This window comes from Protopterus annectens, chromosome 9.part0 (assembly GCF_019279795.1).
Source record: "Protopterus annectens isolate FY-2018-M chromosome 9.part0, PAN1.0, whole genome shotgun sequence".
Lineage (NCBI taxonomy): Eukaryota > Metazoa > Chordata > Ceratodontiformes > Protopteridae > Protopterus > Protopterus annectens.
Genome location: NC_056743.1, coordinates 968,613,000 through 968,629,223, shown reverse-complemented (window position 1 = coordinate 968,629,223; position 16,224 = coordinate 968,613,000). Strand labels below are relative to the sequence as shown.

General features: G+C 44.8%; 1 protein-coding gene across 1 annotated transcript in view; it reads left to right on the top strand.

The window, feature by feature from the left end:
- Positions 1-16,224, top strand: part of ANKRD52 (ankyrin repeat domain 52) — a gene marked incomplete in the record, with an annotated part of 2,835,210 nt that overhangs the window by 2,686,133 nt on the left and 132,853 nt on the right.

The window sequence follows — 16,224 nt, the reverse complement described above, 5'->3', positions numbered from 1 at the left end:
GTGATTGCACTCATCCCCTGCCTACAACAGAAGTTTCGATGGTGGGCAGAAGCCTGTCACCACAACAAGGGTCTGCCATTCAGTTTACCCACAGCCAGACCGACTGACAACGGATGCATCAGATTATGCCTGGGGAGCCCATATTGCAGGAAAATGCATTCAGGGCACATGGCCTGCAAACCAAATGCATCTTCACATCAATCAAAAAGAGATGCTAGCTGTACAAAATGCCCTGACAGCTTTCAAGGACCTACTTCATCCAGAACAATTACTGATAAAGACAGACAACACTACGGTTATGTGGTACATAAACAAGCAGGGAGGTACACATTCCTACCCCCTCTGCAGACAAGCAATGACCTTATGGGACACAGCATTGGCATTTCAAGTTCACCTGCAAGCACAATTCCTGCCAGGAAAAACAAATGCTCTGGCAGACGAACTAAGCAGAAACCTCATGGATCCCCACGAATGGAAACTGGATCCACAAGTCTTCAGCATGATAATAAGGAAATGGGGATGCCCAGACATAGATCTATTTGCCTCCCCTCACAACTACCAATTGCAGAGATTTTGCACAAGTGTTTATCACAAGCAAGCATGGAAAGTGGACGCCCTATCCTTCAGCTGGAAAAATCTAACAGTATATGCTTTTCCCCCACTACCTCTCCTTCCCAGGGTACTCCTAAAGGTCAGACAAGAGAAGCCAAACATGATACTGATTGCGCCAGATTGGCCACGCCAGCACTGGTACCCAATCCTAAAGAGCTTGTCTCAAGGTCCAGCATGGATACTGCCTCAAACTTCTCACTTGCTGACCCAACAAAACAATTAGATCCTGCACAGCCAACTCAGGACCTTAAATCTGGCTGCATGGCGGATAATGTAGCCATTCAGAACACTCCTCTTTCAAAAGCTGTTATGGTTGTTATCTTGGAGGCCAGGAGGCCGTGTACCAGAAAATCTTATGCAGAAAAATGGAAGAGATTCTGTGCTTGGAACCAGGAACAAGGCATTGACACGTGTGTACCAAATATCCCTCAGATTTTACAATACCTAACTGAGGTGCTAAACAAAGGCCTTTCTTTCTCATCTATTAAGATTCATGCCTCTGCCATTTCAGCCCACTACAATACGGAACCACCTATCTTTTCTCATCCTTTAATAAGGCAGTACCTCAGAGGGGCCAAAAACATTAGGCCTTCAAGGAGAGCACCAATTCCGACCTGGGACCTCAATTATGTTTTGGAAAAACTCACACTACCTCCTTTCGAGCCAGCATCAACAGCAAATATAAATGTTTTATCCTGGAAAACAGCACTGCTCCTAGCAATAACCTCTGCAAGGCGAGTCTCGGAGTTACAAGCACTCGTGGCTGTGGAACCTTTCATCATTTTTCATCCAGACAGGGTTTCTCTGAGGACAAACTCTACATTTATACCTAAGTTGGTGTCCAATGTGGCCCTCAACCAAACCATTCACTTACCCACCTTTTATCCTAATCCACAGAACAAGGGTGAGAAAATTGTGCATTCTTTGGACATACACAGACAGTTACGATTCTACTTGGACAGAACTAAAGCTTTCAGAAAGACTGAGCAACTTTTAGTGTCATATGCTGCAAGATCACAGGGAAAGGCTATCTCAAAACAAACTATTTCTAAATGGACAGGCCATTGCATCCGTTTCTGCTATCTTCAACATGGCAAATCAGTGCCTAAGGGCATTAGGCCTCATTCTACCAGAGCAGCAGCCACTTCAGCAGCCTTCCTCAGAGGAGTACCAACCAAAGATATCTTAGAGGTTGCAACTTGGAGTTCAGTGCACACCTTCACAAAGCACTATCACTTACCTCTGTACTCTGTAAGTCCAGAGCAGGTTTTGCCACTGCAGTTCTGCAGGGCCTCATAGCCTCTCCTAATCCTATTTAGCCCAGCCACCCTTCCTTAGCTTTGGGATTCAACCCAAGAGTAATGACTGCAACAGTGAAACACGATGAACATAGTACAGTTGTGTACCTACCATAAATGTAGATGTTAGAGTGTATTCACTGTTGCAGTCCAGGTTACCCACTCACCATCCCCCTTTCCTTTGCTGGGACTTTTCTGCACTTCTCTATCCTATTCAAATTATTTGGTGTATTTGCTTATAGAGGAAGGACATGTTATTTTTGTGCATGCATTTTAATTGGCATATTTTTTTTCAGCCTTCCAATTTGGGGTCACCTGACATCTGGGGCAAGAAAAACTGAAGAAAATGGCGTCGGCTGCATCTTTTGTACCCCTGGCGCACTGACGTCAGGGAAGAGGCAACAGCAGCCAACGCCGGACCTAGACGTTGGAATTCCGGCCGACTACGGGCAGCCTGCCAGCAGGATAAACCAAGAGTAATGACTGCAACAGTGAATACACTCGAACATCTACATTTATGGTAGGTACACAACTGTACTTTACTCCACTTCCAGTCTTAGCTAGGCTTCCTTAATTATTCCCCGCAGTACTACACATTTTGGTTTCCTCGCACAAGATGACGACTAGGAAACTGTCCGCAAGTAAGTGGAAGAGTTTCTCTTGTTGGGCGGACAAAAGGCACATGGATCCTTTTACAGCCCCTATACCTGCAATTTTGGAATTTCTAAAGGAAATCTTTAATCAAGGGGCAGCGGTAGCAACAATACGAGTACAATTAGCCACCGTATCGAATTATCATGTGGGAGACATCGGATCTAATGTAATGTCCCACAGGTTATGCAAAGCCTTCCTCAGGGGTACATTTCTGTTAAGACCACCCTTAAGAGAAATTCCTCCTCCATGGGACCTAAATTTAGTATTATCATTCTTGATCCTTCCGCCCTTCAAACCAGCATCCTTTTGTTCACTAAAATTTTTATCTTGGGAAGCTATCTTTTTAACAGTCATTACTTCCGCTAGGAGGGTCTCAGAATTGCAAGCTCTGTCTATCTGCCCTCCATGTTTGATTTTTCACAAAGACACAGTTTCCCTCAGAACAAATCCTTCCTTTTTACCAAAAGTCTGTTCTGAAGCTAATTTGAACCATCTATTGAATTACCCATATTTTTTCCTAATTATGGTAACAAGGCAGAATACAAACTCCACCAATTGGATGTGTATAGACAGTTATGCTTTTATTTGCGTAGGACCAAAGGATTCAGAAAGTCAGACCAATTGTTTGTTTCCTATTCAGAGAACAAAAGAGGCATGGCAGTTTCAAAAGTTACTGTGTCTAAATGGCTTATTGAGACCATCACCTTATGTCTGTAACTCTCACAATAAAGAACTGCCAGGAAAAATTAAAGGACATTCAACTAGAGCGATGTCAACTTCCATTGCCTTTCAATCTAGACTTCCATTGGATTCAATTTGTGTTGCTGCTACATGGGTCCATCCTCACACCTTTATCACTTATTACAAACTAGATGTGGCCTCCCGGAACAGGGCATCCTTTGGTTCCACTGTTCTGAAGAGCTTATTCCATTGAGCCACCCAAGAAAGAAGGTGCTGGGGACACTGTCCCAACCAGCAAGAATGAAGGCGAGATGGGACAACATAGCATAAATAAGTTATGTACTCACCATAACATTCCATGTTTGTTGTCCAGAATCTCACCTTCATTCTTGAATCCCACCCATCCATCCCCCTTCTTGGAGGACCTAGAGATTATAGACTGCAACATATGGTCTGATTCCCTTCTTGCCTATTAGCATACTTTAGTCATTAGTCGCTCAGACAAGATCCGGGGAATAGCCGCTATGTATCTTGGGATAGGAGGTAGTCTCGAGCCAGTTGAAGTTCTCGAGCTTTAGTATGCGGCAGAGTCAGAGCCAAGGATCGGCTCCGAACCCAACCAGCAAGAATGAAGCCGAGATTCTGGACAACAAACCTGGAATGTTATGGTGAGTACATAACTTCTTTTTTTATGAGGAACAGACAAAAAATATAAGGCAAAAATCTGGATATTCTGCAGAAAATCTGGACAGTTGAGAGGTATGCTTTCATCTCTAGGGATTTGGTGTCCTCTTATTCTTTGCTAGCATATGCTTCATCTTGCTTCTGTTGTTGGGAATTCCTTGCAAGTTAAGCAAGTATGTGTTTGCATGTCTTTGTACTTAGTAAGTGGAAACCAGTGTGCATGCAATAGTTAGGATGACTGGGGCATGGTCTCCAAGAATGGCACACAGTGTCATGGTGTATGGCCTATCATTTCTGAAGCTTCAGAGAAAAAATGACTGCTTTGACTGAGAGAGGAAAGGCCATTCCTTTTGTAGACCCATCCGGAAGTTTCCTATCCCAGATTAGCTGATATGGTAGGCACGTACTGATTTGTTTAGGAACCTTCCATAACTGCAGGTCTTAGAATTTGCCCCAGCCATAAGTTCTTAGCCCTCCTATCTGCCTCCGGACAAGCTGTTAAGAGCTGGTTCTTGGAAATTAGTGCTTCTCCACACTTGTTTTCATCAGTGGACCCCTGGCAGGGAAGAATAGAGGAAATGGTTTCTAGCCTTTTCTTTGGAGAGCCCTTTAAACCCTGTCACAAAGGAAGGACAAGAGAATAGGAACTGTAGAACTGCATAAGGATATCTTTGCTGGTCATCTAGTGACAGTAAGTTGACAGTTTAGTAAAATTTTACTGGCTGTGCTGCCAATGGAGATGGTAGGCACACATGTGACAACTGTTATTTTAGCATCTGGTACAACCTTTTGTGTTTCAGACATGCTTACTTATCAAGTATGATAACCAGTCTGACTTTTGAAGATGTTCATCGTGTTACACTGCTGCTGCAGTCATTACACTTGGGTTATCCTGCCGTCAGGCGGTTCCCCAGTTGGCCTGAGTTCCAAAGTCGTGGTCCGGCGTCGGTTGCTGTCGCCTCTTCCCTGACGTCAGTGCGACAGGGGGATACAAGATGCAGCCGATGCCATTTTCTTCAGTCTTTCTTGCCGTGCGGTGCCCGAAGCAGAAGCAGTTCGTAAGTGCCGGTCGGCCGACTCCTGAGATTTTCATTCTGAATCCAGAACCGAAGTCTTCTAAAAAGCTAAGTACCCCGTTGGGGATACTTTTTCTTGCCTCAGACCGATGTCAGTAAAAGTTAATAACTGTATTTCTTGTGGGAAGCAAATACTTCATAAGGATTTCCACTCCTATTGTATTCCATGCCTAGGCCCAGACCACGATGTCACTGGTTGTCGGTTTTGTGCTAGGTTTAACAAGCGCACTGTTAAACGTCGGTTTGATTTTGCCCGACATTATTTTGGCAGAAAATTCAATTACACCATGCCATCGGAACTTCCGACGACCGGAATACATAAAAAGCGCAAGGACAAGGACAGGCATCCGAGGCCTCTTCTAGGCCGGTCGCCGGTTCTCCGGTTTTCAGTGAGGTGCCTACGCAGCCCCTGACGACCGCTTCCACAGACCGCCTCCGACTCCCAAGTGGAGCTGGCTGGGCCTTCGCACGCACTTGGTATTCAGATTACCGAACTTAACCCTACAGACGGAACCGAAGTAGCTGAGCAATCCACAGCTTCAGAGGGTGTTTTCAGACCTACCCAGTTAACCATTAAACCCTCTGTTAAGTCTAAGCCTCCCTTAAAAGCCAAGAAACAGACACAGCTATATCTAGGGCAGGCTTCCATGCCTAAGAAACAAATGCTAAAAATGGCCAAAGACCTAATCACCCTGATCAGAGGGTCCCATCCCCCTCCTGAAAAAAGGTCCAGACAAGATGCAGACTATGAATAATCTTCCGACCAGGTGTCCATTTCCTCTGACTCATCCTCAGACCTAGGATATTCCTTACCCCCTTATGAGGATTCTGATGCTGAGGAATCAATTCCATCAGCCTCTCCGCCTGAGGACTACTCCTTTGGGGAGACCTTACATACCATGAGGGAACATTTCCACTGGGAAGGCCAGGATTACTCGGAATCCAAGAAAAGGCTCAGAGACTTCATTTTATTGCCTCAACACAGACCCCTTGCTATTCCGCCAGTATTAGATATTGTGGATGGTGTGTACACTGAATCCAGCTTAAACCCTGACTCCTTACCACCAGCCACAGTTAAGCCTGATAGATATTATAGAGTCCCTGACTCTCACAAATTTCTGTACAAAAGCCCTGTTGCTGACCCTGAAACTATTTCTCAGGGACCCAAAGGGATTAAGGCCTCATCAGCTAAAAACCCAGTCCCCTCTGACAGAGATTCCAGAGCATTAGACAGATGGGGAAAGAAAGTTTATACGTCTGCAACTTTAGCAATGAGAGCCTTGAATTGCCAGTTTCACATGCTAGAATATCAACAATTTTTAATGTCTCAGTTGAAACAAAAGATGCTTTCATATTCAGATCCTCCTAATTTGAAAGAAATGCAGGATTTATTGCATGCAGCTGAACAAGTGGGAAAACATACTTTGCAATGTGGGTTTGATTCATTAGAGGCCTCCTGTAGAGCAGCAGTTACAGGCTCTGTCATTAGAAGGCATGCTTGGTTAAAAAAACGTACGCTACCAGATCATGTTAAGGCCAAATTATTGGATGCACCTTTGCAGCGGGATGTATTGTTTGGAGTTAAGGCAGAGGAGATATTAAAAAAAATGGAGGATAAGGCAAAATCTATGCAAACAGTCAAAGATTTCTTACAGGTTCAGCCTCCTCGTTTTAGCAGAAATTGGCCAACAAAGAATTGGTCCTTTCCAGTCACCGACAGACCTCAAAGGGGCAGATATAGACGTCCAAGAGGTAGAGGTCAGACACAAGGCCCTTACAGACCTTGACAATGGGGTACACCAGGCCAGAAAGAAGGGGAAGACAGGCCTCAACCTTATAAAAAACAATCTCAATGACTTTCCACTACAGCTGCCAAACAGCTCTCTCTTGGCAGCCCCCTTAGGAGGAAAACTGGCTCTTTTCTATCACAATTGGCATTGCATCACCAAAGACAAATGGGTTTTCAACATCATATCTCAAGGTTACAGGTTCCACTTTCACACCCTGCCAAGGTTAAAAGGAATGCCAAATCTGCCACCAAATCAATGGGCAGAGGCTCAAAAACAAATTACAGCACTCATGGACATGAGAGAGATTCAAAAGGTACCACCCCAAGAGCAAGGACAAGGATTTTACACAAGACTCTTTCTGGTTCCCAGAAAGGACAAAACCTGGAGACCCATTCTGTACCTTTCTTCTCTGAACACTTACCTGGGTGTTCCAAAATTCAAAATGTTGACACTGCAGCAGCTTTTTCCCATGCTGGGCAAGAAAGCTTGGATCGTGACTTTGGACCTCAAAGAGGCATACCTGCATGTCCCTATCAGACAAAACTGCAGAAGATGCCTCATATTTCTAGCTGGTTCAATGCACTATCAATTCTGTGCACTGCCCTTTGGCTTATCGACTGTGCCCAGGGTCTTCACAAAGTGCCTGACACCAGTAATTGCATTTTGTAGGCAAAAAGGAATTCATATTTACCCATACCTGGACGACTGCCTGATTCAAGCAGAGAGCAAGGACATTCTTCTAAAGCATCTGGCGTACGTAAAAAAGTTATTAAGTTGCCTGGGGTACACAGTAAATGAAAATAAATCAAAATTAGTGCCCTCACAACAGATAATATTCCTGGGTGCCAGCTTAAACACAACGGCCCAGGTGGCTTATCTCACACCAGACAAGCAAGGACAAGTGACTCAGTATTTTCATTTAATGGCAACAAAGACCCAACTCCCTGCAAGAAAAATTCTGCAGGCCTTGGGCTACATGGCATCTTGCATACTACTAATTCCATATGCCAGACTGCATATGAGGAAACTACAATGGTACCTAAAGAGTGTATGATCTCAACACTGTCAAAGTTTGGAAACAGTTATACCACTAATTCCTTGCCTTCAACACGAGTTTCGATGGTGGGCTCAAGCTTGTCACCTCAACAAAGGACAGCCTTTTACTCAACCCACAGCCAGGCAGACACTGACAACAGATGCATCGGATTACGCCTGCGGAGCACACATGTCAGGAAAATGTATTCAGGGCGAGTGGCCCACAGAGCAAAGACATCTCCACATCAGTCAGAAAGAGATGCTAGCTGTACAAAATGCAATTATTTCTTTCAAGGACCTGCTGCATCCAGGACAACTACTACTAAAGACAGACAACACCACAGTTATGTAGTACATAAACAAGCAAGGGGGCACACACTCCTACCCCCTCTGCAGACAAGCCATGACCTTGTGGAACACAGCTTTAAACTACCAAGTTCATCTGCAGGCACAATTCCTGCCAGGAGAGAAAAACACACTGGCAGACGACCTAAGCAGAAACATCATGGATCCCCACGAATGGGAATTGAGCCCACAAATATTCAGAATAACACAAAAATGGGGGAGACCAGACATAGATCTGTTTGCATCCCCAATGAACTGTCAATTACAGAAATTCTGCACAAGGAGCTACCATCCACAAGCATGGAAAGTGGATGCCCTCTCAATCAGCTGGAAAAAACTACAAGTATACGCTTTCCCTCCTTTACCTCTCCTTCCAAAGGTACTCATAAAAGCCAGGCAGGAAGAGCCAAAGATGATCCTGATTGCACCAGACTGGCCATGCCAGCACTGGTACCCAATCTTAAAGAACTTAGCACAAGAACCACCCTGGATTTTGCCTCAAATCCCACAGTTGTTGACACAACAATCAGATACTTCACAGCCAGCTAAAGACCTTAAATCTAGCTGCATGGAAAATTCCTTAGCCAAGCAAGCATTGCCTCTCTCCAAAGCTGTTATGGATGTCATTCTGTAGGCCAGAAGGCCTAGCACAAGGAAAGCCTACTCGGATAAATGGAAGAGATTCTGTGCCTGGAATCAAGCACACAGCTTTGATCCTCTTGTCCCAAACATTCCTCAGATCCTTCAGTACTTAACTGAGATGCTGGACAAGGGCCTCTCCTTCTCATCCATCAAAATCCATGCTTCAACCATTTCTGCTCATTACAACACGGATTCACCTATTTTTTCTAATCCTTTGCTCAAACAGTACCTCAGAGGGGCTAAAAACATGAGACCGCCCCATAGAGCACCTACACTAACTTGGGACCTCAACTTTGTTTTGGAAAAATTAACTTTACCTCCTTTTGAGCCAGCTAACACAGCAGAATTAAAATACATCTCTTGGAAGACTGCTCTGCTACTGGCAATAACATCAGCAAGAAGAGTTTCAGAATTACAGGCACTAATGGCAGTGGAACCTTTCCTCATATTCTACCAGGACAGGGTATCCTTAAGAACTAACCCTGCGTTTATGCCAAAGGTGGTATCAAGTGTGGCTCTAAACCAAACCATTCACTTGTCAACTTTTTATCCAAAACCACAGAACAAAGGGGAGAGACTACTACATTCCTTGGACATTCACAGGCAGTTACGCTTCTACTTGGACAAAACCAGAGCTTTCAGAAAATCTGAGCAATTATTGGTAGCATACGCTGCAGGAGCACAGGGAAAAGCCATTTCAAAGCAGACTATTTCAAAATGGATAGCTCACTGTATATGATGATCTTCGTCTCACATTGCTGCAGTCATAACCTGTGGGTAGTCCGCTGTCCTCGGTCGGCCCGAATACCAAAGAGTTAGGCTGGCGTCGGTCATGGTCGCCCAGAGCTGACGTCAGTACGCAGTAGTACTTAAGCGCATGACCGACGCCATATCCTCAGTCTTTCTTGCCGCGTGGACCGAAGCAGCATTTGCAAGTGCCGTTCGGCGTTCTGAAATTTTCAATTTTCGAGTTTCAGACCGAAGACCAAGTTGGGCTAAGTACCCCGTTAGGGAAAATTTTTTTCTTTTCTTGCCTCAGTTAATCCGGATGTCAGAAAAAGTTAATAATTGTATTTCTTGTGGGAAACAGATACCTCATAGGGACTATCATTCTCTCTGTATTCCTTGCTTGGGGCCTGAACACGACGTAGTCGGGTGTCGCTTTTGCGCTAGATTTAATAAGCGCACCATTAAACGCAGATTAGACTGTGCCAGGCTTGTTTTCGGTAAGCGGTGTAACTATAACATGCCGTCGGATCCTCCGACGCCCGCTACCGCTAAAAAACATAAAGATAAATCTTTAAGGTCTAAACCGGATGAGTCGTCCGTTGCGGACGCCGGTTCTATGGAACCTTCGGTTGAATCTGTGGATCCGGCCGAGGTCTCGGCTGAATCCCAGGGGGAATCTTTACTTTTGCAGGAGTTGGCCTCTCAGGAGTTAGGCCAGGCCGAGGGTGCCTCTCAGGTATCTGTAGTTCCATCCTTACAAAAGGTTATTAGGCCTTCTACCTCAGTGGCTAAAGGCCATGCTAAGGCAAAACCTGGTCTTACTGGTACTGGCCATAGCCCTAGTTCTTCAGCTTCTGTTCCTAAAAAACATATGTTGAAAATGGCAGAGGATTTGATTACTTTGATCAGGGGTTCTTTGCCCCCCCCAGAGAAGAGGCCTAGGGTGGAGACAGATTTAGAGGGAATGGAGCATTCTTCATACTTCTCTGAGTCTTCAGCTGAGGATATTCAGGATTTCCCTCCCTATTCAGATTTGGATGCAGAGGATTCCTGTCCTTCTGCTTCTCCTCCAGAGGATTTTTCCTTTTCTGAAACTTTACATTCCATGAGGGAACATTTCAAGTGGGAAGGTCAGGATTTTTCAGACTCTCGAAAAAGGCTTAGGGAATTTTTGTTTTTGCCACAACATGGGCCCTTGGCTATTCCCCCTGTCTTAGATGTGGTTCAGGATGTTTTTTCAGAAGCTTCACTTAATCCTGATTCTTTACCCCCTGCTCCTGTCAAGCCTGACAGATATTACAGAGTTCCAGAAGCACATAAATATTTGTATAAGAGTCCTAGAGCTGACCCGGAAACTATTATTCAAGGGCCGAAGGGTGTCAAGGGCTTCTGTGGTTAAGAATCCAGTTCCTTTGGATAAAGACTCTAGAGCGTTGGATAGGTGGGGGGAAAAAGTGTACACCTCTTCTACGTTGGCTATGAGGGCTTTAAATTGCCAGTTTCATATGCTGAAGTATCAGAACTTTTTGTTAGGCCAATTGAAATCTTAGGTGGATGCTTTATCCGAGGGTATAGAGTGTAAGGAATTGCAGGAGTTGGTTCATGCATCAGATCAAGTTGGAAAACATTCTCTACAGTGGGGTTTCGATGCCCTTCAGGCTTCATCCAGGGTGGCTGCTACTGGTTCAGTTATTCGTAGACATGCCTGGCTTAAGGATCAAAATTTGTCAGAGCATGTTAAAGCTCGGATTTTGGATGCTCCTCTTCAATCAGAAGTTCTTTTTGGTTCTCCTGTGGAGTCAGTTTTGAAAAAGATGGAAGATAAGGCTAAGTCTATGCACACGGTCAAGGAATTTTTGCAGGTGCAGCCCCCTAAGTTTAGCAGGAATTGGCCTGCTAGAGGATGGTCCTACCCTACTTCAGATTATCAGTCTAAAGGCAGGTCTAGACGTGGTAGAGGCAGGGCTCACGCTCAGGGTTCTTTCAGACCTAGGACTTGGAGTTCTCCTGCACAGTCTTCTGGTGAGGGCAGGGGTCAGCCTTTTCGTAAACAGACCCAATGACCTGTATTTTCAGCTGCCAGATCCTTCTTTTCTGGCAGCTCCTCTAGGAGGAAAGTTGGCTCTTTTCAAACAAAACTGGCATTTGGTCACCCAGGACAAATGGGTGTTGGAAATAATAAATCAAAGTTACAAGTTTTACTTTCACACTTTTCCTCCTTTCAAAGGCATGCCGGACGTGCCTCCTCAGCAAAGGCTGGAGGCTCAGAAGCAAATTTCCTTGCTTATTCAGATGGGGGCCATCCAGGTGGTACCTCCGTCAGAAGTAGGCCTAGGGTTTTACTCCCGTCTTTTCCTAGTGCCAAAGAAAGGAAACACTTGGAGGCCAATTCTGGATTTGTCCATTCTCAATACCTACCTAGACATTCCAAAGTTCAAGATGTTAACATTACAACAACTTCTACCTATGCTAGGCAAAGATCATTGGATGGTAACCCTGGATCTCAGAGAGGCCTATCTTCACATTCCCATCAGGCCCAGCTGCAGGAGATTCCTGCGATTTCGGGCTGGTACTTCTCATTATCAGTTCTCTGCATTGCCCTTTGGTTTATCTACTGTGCCCAGGGTGTTCACAAAAGTTCTGGCTCCTGTAATAGCTTTCTTCAGACAAAGGGGAATTCAAATTTATCCTTATCTGGACGATTGCCTGATTCTTGCTCAAGACAAGGACAAGTTACTTCAGCATCTACAGTATGTAATGGCAGTTTTAAGGTGCCTAGGGTATTCTGTGAACGAAATAAAGTCCAGTCTAGTGCCCTCTCAGGACATGTGCTTTCTGGGTGTGAGACTGAATACAGCTTCTCAGATGGCTTTTCTGACCCCGGACAAACAAAGAACTCTTCACCTATATTTCCAGCAGTTATCAGTACTGTCCAGGCTGACTGCAAGGACAGTCCTTCAAGCTTTGGGGTTCATGGCATCTTGCATTCTAGTACTTCCCAATGCCAAACTGCATATGAGGAAGCTACAATGGTATCTCAAAAGTGTATGGACTCAACACTGCCACGATTTGGACACTGTCATTCGGATAATACCTTGCATCCAGAAGGAATTCTTGTGGTGGGCTCAGGAATGTCACCTAAACAAGGGACTCTCTGTGACCCGACCAGAGGCGAGTCAGATTATAACAACGGATGCCTCAGACTTGGCTTGGGGAGCACACTTCAGTGGGAAATGGATTCAAGACACGTGGCCTCCCAGACTACAACATTTGCATATCAACATGAAGGAGATGTTAGCAGTCCAATTTGCCCTGATGGCCTTCAAGGACCTACTTCAGCCAGGACAGGTGTTGATTCGAACAGACAACACAACAGTCATGTGGTACATCAACAAGCAGGGGGGAACCCATTCTTACCCTCTTTGCAGGCAAGCTATGATATTGTGGGAGACTGCTCTGAGTTTGCACATCAGTCTTCAAGCACGATTTCTGCCAGGAGCACAGAACTCCCTAGCAGATGTATTGAGCAGACAAATTGTGGATCCCCACGAGTGGAAATTGGATCCTCACGTATTCCAACAGTTGACAGTGGCTTGGGGAACTCCAGACATAGATCTGTTCGCTTCTCCACTAAATTTCCAACTGCCAAAATTTTGCACAAAGATGTTTCACCCAAAAGCTTGGAAAGTGGATGTTCTATCTTTCAGTTGGAACAACCTTCATGTCTATGCTTTCCCTCCTCTGCCTCTCCTTCCCAAGGTACTCTTGAAAGTCAGGCGGGACAAGCCTTGCATGATTCTAATAGCACCAGATTGGCCACGTCAGCACTGGTATCCTCTGCTGAGGAGTTTAATCCAGGAGCCTCCTTGGCCTTTGCCACAGATTCCTCACTTGTTGTCCCAGTCGAGCAATCATTTTCTCAATGTCAGGGTACAGTCCCTGCATCTAACAGCCTGGCATATTCTGTTTTAGAGCCTGGGGGGTCTCAGCTTCCTCAACAGGTTTTAAATGTCATTTTGGAAGCCAGGCGGCCTAGTACTAGAAAAGTTTATGCTGATAAATGGAGGAGATTTTTTCTTTGGAGCACAGCAAAGAGCTTTGATGTCTCAGTGCCTAATTTGAGTTTTACACTACAGTACCCTACTGAATTACTAGACAAGGGTATGTCTTTTTCCTCCGTGAAAGTTCATGCTGCAGCCATTTCTGCTCACTATGATTGTGACCCTCCTTTATTTTCTCACCCTTTGTTTAAACAATTTCTTAGAGGGGCAAAAAATATAAGACCCCCACGTAGAGCTCCTACTCCTTCCTGGGATCTCAATTTTGTGTTGGAGAAGCTTACTTTACTTACCTCCTTTTGAACCTGCAGCTACGTCTGAGTTGAAGTTTTTGTCTTGGAAGACTGCTTTTTTGTTGGCCATTACTTCTGCTAGGAGGGTATCTGAATTGCCGGCACTCATGGCAGTTAAACCCTTCCTGATATTCCATAAGGATAGGGTGTCTTTGCGTACTAACCCTACTTTTATGCCTAAAGTGATTTCTAATGTGGCCTTAAACCAGTCCATTCATTTGCCTACTTTTTATGCTGATCCCCAAAATAAGGGGGGAAAAGTCTTGCATTCTTTGGATATTCACAGGCAGTTACACTATTATCTGAGCAGAACTAAAGAGTTCAGGCAGACTCAACAGTTATTTATTTCTTTTGCTTTGGGTTCACAAGGCAAAGCTGTTTCAAAGCAAACTATTTCTAAGTGGATTGGCCATTGTATTGCTTTTTGTTATTCTCATCATGGAAAGAATGATGTTCTTCGTCTCACATTGCTGCAGTCATAACCTGTGGGTAGTCCGCTGTCCTCGGTCGGCCCGAATACCAAAGTGTTAGGCTGGCGTCGGTCATGGTCGCTCAGAGCTGACATCAGTACGCAGTAGTACTTAAGCGCATGACCGACGCCATATCCTCAGTCTTTCTTGCCGCGTGGTCCGAAGCAGAAGCAGCGTTTGCAAGTGCCGTTCGGCGTTCTGAAATTTTCTTTTTTCGAGTTTCAGACCAAGACCAAGTTGGCTAAGTACCCGTTGGGGAATATTTTTGTCTTTTCTTGCTTCAGTTTATCCGGATGTCAGAAAAAGTTAATAATTGTATTTCTTGTGGGAAACGGATACCTCATAGGGACTATCACTCTCTGTATTCCTTGCTTGGGGCCTGAGCACGACGTAGTCGGGTGTCGCTTTGCTAGATTTAATAAGCGCACCATAAAACGCAGATTAGACTGTGCTAGGCTTGTTTTCGTAAGCGGTGTAACTACAACATGCCGCCGGATCCTCCGACGCTACCGCAAAAAAGTGAAAAGATAAATCTTTAAAGTCTTAACCGGATGAGTCGTCCGCTGGACGCCGGTTCTATGGAATCTACGGTTGAATCTGTGTATCCAGCCGAGGTCTCGCTGAATCCCAGGGGAACCTTTATTATTACAGGAGTTGGCCTCTCAGGAGTTAGGTCAGGCCGAGGGGCTTCTCAAGTTTCTGTGGTTCCATCCTTACAAAAGGTTATTAGGCCTTCTACTTCTGTCACTAAAGGCCCTGCTAAGGCTAGACCTGGTCTTTCTGGTACAGGCCACAGCCCTAGTTCTTCGGGCTCTGTTCCTAAAAAACATATGTTGAAAATGGCAGAGGATTTGATTACTTTGATCAGGGGTTCTATGCCCCCTCCAGAGAAGAGGCCTAGGGTGGAGACAGATTTATAGGGATTGGAGCATTCCTCAGATTACTCTGAGTCCTCAGCTGAGGATATTCAGGATTTTCCTCCCTATTCTGATTCGGATGCAGAGGATTCCTGTCCTTCTGCTTTTCCTCCAGAGGATTTTTCCTTTTCTGAAACCTTGCACTCCATGAGGGAACATTTCAAGTGGGAAGGTCAGGATTTTTCTGATTCTCGTAAGAGGCTTAGGGAATTTTTGTTTTTGCCACAACATAGACCTTTGGCTATTCCCCTTGTTTTAGATGTTGTTCAGGATGTTTTTTCTGAAGCTTCCCTTAATCCTGATTCTTTACCCCCTGCCCCGGTCAAACCAGACAGGTATTACAGAGTTCCAGAGGCACATAAATATTTGTATAAGAGTCCTAGAGCTGACCCGGAAACTATTATTCAAGGGCCTAAGGGTGTCAGGGCTTCTGTAGTTAAGAATCCATTTCCTCTGGATAAAGATTCTAGAGCTTTGGATAGGTGGGGTAAAAAAGTGTATACCTCCTCCACGTTAGCTATGAGGGCTTTAAATTGCCAGTTTCATATGCTGAAGTATCAGAACTTTCTGTTAGGTCAGTTGAAATCTAAGGTAGATGCTTTATCTGAGGGTATAGAGTGTAAGGAATTGCAGGACTTAGTTCATGCTTCAGATCAAGTTGGTAAGCATTCCTTGCAATGTGGCTTCGATGCTCTTCAGGCTTCTTCCAGGGTGGCTGCTACTGTTTCAGTTATTCATAGACATGCCTGGCTTAAGTATCAAAATTTGTCAGAGCATGTTAAAGCTCGAATTTTGGATGCTCCTCTTCAATCTGAAGTTCTTTTTGTTCTCCTGTGGAGTCAGTTTTGAAAAAGATGGAAGACAAAGCTAAGTCTATGCAGACGGTTAAGGAATTTTTGCAAGTGCAGCCCCCTAAGTTTAGCAGGAATTGGCCTGCAAG